The sequence below is a fragment of the Lygodium microphyllum genome, chromosome 29 (genome assembly GCF_053477565.2).
Source record: "Lygodium microphyllum isolate KBCC chromosome 29, Lygodium_microphyllum_v1.1.10, whole genome shotgun sequence".
In the NCBI taxonomy this organism is placed as follows: Eukaryota; Viridiplantae; Streptophyta; class Polypodiopsida; order Schizaeales; family Lygodiaceae; genus Lygodium; species Lygodium microphyllum.
The window spans coordinates 113,997,252-114,003,243 of record NC_141163.1 but is presented as its reverse complement, the minus strand read 5'-3'; positions in this window follow the sequence as shown (position 1 = coordinate 114,003,243).

Genomic DNA, 5,992 nt, shown 5'->3' with positions numbered 1-5,992 from the left:
AATAAAATCAGTAGACTGGATCGAGGTGGGAGAAAAAGGATCACATGGAAAAAAGGTCAAAAACACACTCGAAAATACCCAAAATTATGGAAAATTTAATAATAGACAAATCGTACATTGATTCTAGTGGCCAATAAAAAGAAAAAATGTCCAAGGAAAGGTGCAGGTTAAGGCTGTCCCATCAGATTGTTGTTCTGAAGTGAAAAAGGCACGTTCGCATGGAAACATATTAAATGGATAGAAAATTCTTCAAAAATTAATAACTCATGATTCGAGGCTTGAAACAAGGGGCTGTAAAAAGAAAAAGTGGCCAGTGAAAAGGGAAAAATAGGGCTATAAGGTTGGATGTGGGTTCTGCTAAATGTAGGATCCATTCACATAGAGAAACCAAAAAATAAGGGATACAGGGAAACGAAGAAAGAACAATCTTGGGAGTGGGATAGAAGAGGACAAGTGGGTGGGGAAGACACCCTATTAGAGTAAAATTAGGGCATGGCATATAGGCATGAGTAGATCGTGGTATACGCATGAGGGTATGCAAAGTGGACATGCAGGACACTTAAGACCTGACCGGGAAGGGTGAACTGAGCAACATGGACATAAGACTTGACAATAGATCAGAGTTGATGTTCCCACACTTAAAACATGACCGTCAGTGATAAACAGAAATTGTAGGGTTAGAAAAACTTGGCCCATGTTATAGAGAGTCGAGGGGGATTGTCGATGTTGCATGTTGTGTCACAGTCGGTCTTGCAAGAGGTATTAAAGTGTCATCACAACACAGTGTCAGCATGGCAAGGACCCATGCAGTAGCACCCATGGAGGTAGCATTGTTGATGAAGTCGCGAGAAACCGTCGATGGCAAAGGATGTAGCACTTAGCTCATAGTCACTCAAATTGGAATGAAAGAGCAGTCACTCGCTCCACAACAGACATCACTCGATTGAATAATGATGGAAACCCAGTCTCACACCCGGCTTAGAAATCAACAAGGGAGATGGTTTAGAGGGAGTATACCACTGTGCACAATTGATAGTGCATTAGTGCGACCAACCCTTTTTGGGATATGTGCAAGCACAAAAGGCCAGGGAGCCTTGTAGTGTAGTGTACAGAACATGGTGATGTATCTTGTGGTGATGGTAGAGGCCCATCCCGTGTGTGCATAGGAAAACAAAAATGTACCTGATGCCAAATGTCATAATGTCCCTCAATCCGCACCTCTCAATAATTGTTTGAGGAAACATCAGTCACGCTCAACCCCGCCTCTGTCTCACGCTCTGTTAATAGATACAAGAGGGCAACCCATTCCTAAAACCCATTGATGTTATCCTCACTGTCACTTGTGCAGAAGGGTGTATGCCTTGTACACAATTGATGGTGCAACTGTGCATCCCACCATGTGTTAGCATATGGTGCGAGAAGGAAGGCCAGGGAGCCTGATAGTGCCTTGCACAAGAACAATTTTGTGCTTTGTGCATTGAGAGGCCTATTCCGTGCATGCAATGCTCCATTCACACATCTCACCTCTCTATTGGATATAAAGGGCAAGGATTGGTCACTCACCCCACCCTCTGTCTCATGCTCTGATGATGAATATAGAGGGCAACCCATACTCACATCCCCATCAGATTAAGATGCAAGCTCACATCGCTCTAGGGTTGTTGATGAAGATCGGCTTCAGCTGGTTAATGATGTCAACATGGATTGGTTGATGAAGAGGGGTACCCAGGGAGGTAGCCAACACACAAGTCTGATGCTTGGATTGCATATTGCAAATAGCGTCTATTGGAGGAATTACAAGCATTGATGAGGTTACAGGATTCAGCGCACCAAGGGAGGTGGCTTTGGGACTTATGTTGCAAGAGTTCTACTAGACATGCGGCTGTCCTGGACTACAGGGTGTGACCACCTTCTCTACAGCCAGCTTCTCATCTAAGGGCGTGTGTCACCTTTTGTTGGAACAAGGGCTATTATGGGAGTATCTTCCTTTTCTCCCATAACAATTATATTTTTATTTTTTTCCTTTATATTTTTTTCTTTTTTTAATTTTCTTTTTCCCTACTCTTGCGGGTGTTTCCACCTTTTCCTGAAGAATAGGTCGGCATGACAAGGACCAAAGTCCTTTTCTCCCATGACCAATATATATATTTATTTTATTTTGCCTGTTGTTTACTGGGGAGGTGGATTGAGCTTATTGTAGTGAAGAATTGATTGAAAACGAAGCACTTCATCTTTGGGCATTGTAGAAAGGATCGAATATGACTTAAATTGTTCTTCTTGGATTGCTTCAGTATGGTGGATCGAAGGAATGCTATGTGCCAGTGAGTGCAACTTGCTATCCTAGACCAAGTTGTTGTGTAGATGGGGGATGCACAGCTTCCTATGGGTGCAAAGAATTTGGCACAAAATGCTAATAAGGGATGAAAAAGAAACTATCAAATCTACGCATAGTCTTAAAAAACAACCAAAGATAAAAAAGAGTTAGTTACTGAGGCGTGTAGAGAGTAGATCGTACATATGGCAGGAATCCCATGTATCAGAACCATCCTCACCACCTTGACTGGATCAGATGGAAAGGAAGCCATGTTGGGGAGAAAGGTGGCTTTGAGGGGCTAATATAATGAAGCCACATCATTAGGATCAGCAAGAGGGTTATCAGGAACATTAGGAAACATCGTATCGACTGTCATGCAAGGAATGAGGATGCTATTGATGGTGATTGTCAAGATCCCCAAGGAGGGTAATACATCTTGAGGTGATAGCAATCAATTAACATGAAGGGATCATCGGAAGCATCAACTTTCTAGACTTTAACATAGCTATTAGGGTTGACGGCAAGTATCTTATAAGGGCCCATCCAGCATTGTTGAAGCTTGCCAAATCGGGAATTGTATGTTAGGACTAAGTGGCCTTCCTTGAACTCCTACTTGATGAAGTTGTCATGATAGGCCTTTCTGTGAGCTTGCGTGGCTTCCATGTAGTATAGGGCCATCTTGCGAGTCTCATCAAGACATTCCAAGTACAAAAGACGACGTTGCAGGGATTCGTCACCTCCCAAGGGTTCTTTGATAGCCAGGTGCAGAGAGGGTAGCTCAAGTTCAACAGGAAAGATAGTTTCTATTCCATACACCAGTGGAAAGGGGTTTGTCTTGTAGCATCCTTATGGGAGGTTTTGTACGCCCATAGGGCCTCTGAAAGTCAATAATCCCTATCATGATGATGTGTGGCTATTGTTCTTGTCAGAATCGAGGAGAGGATACGGTTGGTAACTTTGACTTGGCCATTGGCTCTGGGGTAATAGGGTGTGGACTTACGATGGAAGATCTTGTACAGCTATGTCAATTCTTTCATGGTCTTGTTAAGGAAGAGCGTACCTCTATCACTTACGAGCTCTAGCGGACTGCCAAAACATGTGATGATGTTCTTGTACAGGAACAAGGTCACAGTGTTGCCATCATCCCACTTCAGAGCTTTGGCTTCACACCACTTTATCACGTAGTTTAGATAGACCAAGATGTATCTATTCTATTTCCTTCTAGTTGGTGGATCAATGGGACCAACAAAGTTAATTCTCCACTTCTCGAATGGCTTTAGGGGAATAATAGGTTGTAGTGGCATGGTGCTAGATTTGGTAGGCTTTCCTATTCACTGATAAGCACCACACCATTTGCAGTAGTCATAGGCATCCTTGTGGAGGGTCGGCCACCAATAACCTACAAGTAAGATCTTTCTGGTTGTCACTTCTCCTGCGAAGTGTCAGCCACACAGGACTCATCATGGCATGCTTTAGCACGATTCCAATCTCATCTCTTGAAACACATCCTTGCAAGACCTTGTCTTTTTCTTTCTTGTATAGAGCACCACCTAATAGGGTGTAGGGGGACTGATTCCAATAGAAGCTTCTTCTTCTCACCTCTCAAGATACAAAGGGGATACTGTTGGGTTGCCAGGAGGTTGGCTATGTCTACATACCATAGGGTAGCCATTTCAACTAGTAAGAGGGAAGCATTAGGGAGGTCTGGATCATCTTGCTCATCATCATCATCACTTTGAGGGAATCATGACAGATGATTAGCTAGGATATGAGAGCAACTGGGTTTGGTAACCACTTCAAAATCGAACACCTGAAACAAAAGGAGCCATCTCATCATTCTTCCCTTCACATCAGCCTTGTTCATCAAGAAGTATAGGGCTTCATGGTCCATGTAGAATTTGAAATGCATCGACAACAGATAATGTCGGAACTTCTCCAAGGCAAACACCACTGCTAGGCACTCAAGATTCATCACAATGTAGTTTTGTTCTCTATTGGTTACTTTTCCACTTGCATAATAGATCGGTTAATCTAACTTTGAGGGCCCCTTTGGCATAAGTCTACACCTAAGCCTTCAACTAATGCATCAGTGTGTACATGGAACTCCTTCATCCAATCAGGAGTTGCAAGATTGGTGCTTCAATCAAACACTGCTTCAGGGTGTTGAATGCCTTGTCACAATCATTGGTCCATGTAAACTTTGCATCTTTTCTGAGGATTTTATGCAAAGGGGCTGCCTTTGTTGCAAGGTGTGCGATGAATCTTCTGCAATAGCCCAGATGGCCAAGAAATCCCCTCAATTGTTTAAGGTTGGTTGGGGTTGTTAAGCTTGCAATCTTCTTGATCTTGGCAGGATCTGCTACTATCCCTTGTGCAGAGACAATGTGGCCTAGAAGAACTCCTGGAGAGACTCCAAAGACACATTTTTCGGGGTTGAGAGAAATCCCATACGACCATGCAAACACATCCAAGTTCTCCTTCAATAGGTCATGCACGATCGATGGTTCTTTTCCAGGAAGATTTATTCCCACCTTCAGGTGATGTTTAGTACCTTCAGCATCCACAAATGTCAATTGCTTTTCACCTTCCACTTCGCGGATGAATGTCCCCCATGGACTGCTTCTGGTCGACTCCTTCAAGGGAGTGGTCTCTTCTTTTGATGATTCACTGGAACCAACTTCCTCTTTCAATGGAGATTTAGCTTTCTCCTTGGGAAGTTGAAAGGGTATTAGAGCAGTTTTAGGTTTGGTTTGGGGATGAGTTACTTATTGGAATGAAAACTCATCTTCCGAGAGGATGCATCCAAGAACGTCACATAACAGGAACCTTCTGCATTCCGTTTAAGTTGCCGAATTGGGGGTTATTAGCAAGATGCATCATCATTATCTTCTCATGAGGGGGTTGATTAGGGCGGCAAGAGCCACTGCTGAAGGAAGACTTATTCTGTGTAATCCATTTATTATAGAGACTTTTCTTATGACGTGACTCATTAATCAGTCTAAAGGGTAGAATAGTCATTTTGTTGAATAGAAAGGGATCTTCTGCTTTTCTGAGGCTTCTGGAACTTCTAGAACTTCTTCCTCATCTTTTCCTTCTGTGAGTAGGATATACTCGTCTAGCTCGCTTTCATAGTCTTCTTCTGCATTATTACTTTTGTCCTCTTTAGATTTTGTTTCTACCTCTGTGGGGGCTCTGTAAGAGAAGACCAAACTCTTTGTTATATCCTATGCTTTTGCTTCTAGCTCTATCTTTGTCTCTATTTTTGGCTTTGCTTCTAGCTCTACTACGACCATGTAATAGGGGGAACAATACATCCATGCTTTTATCTCATTGTCAGATGTAATTTTAGAAGTCAATTCAGGTTCAGGTAGGAGGTATTCAGCCTAGTGACAAAGACTTTGCTTCCTTCAACAGTTGGCTTATAGTGCCCACTGTCAGGGACCGTGCCTCTGTTTTCTTAGGAAAGATCTGTTTAATAGCTTCTTCATCTCTTGATGTACCGTCTGTTACTTCGTTGGAGGAGTCTGTTACAACTTCAGTACTTCTTTGTTGGGTCCTCTGCCTAGGGTTAGGGTTCCTTTGAACCAAGCTGTCCTTGCTCTTGCTTCAAAAAGCCAAGGTCTTCCTATCAGCAACAAAGAGTATGAGGTCCCATAGGAATTTGGTTTGACCACCAAA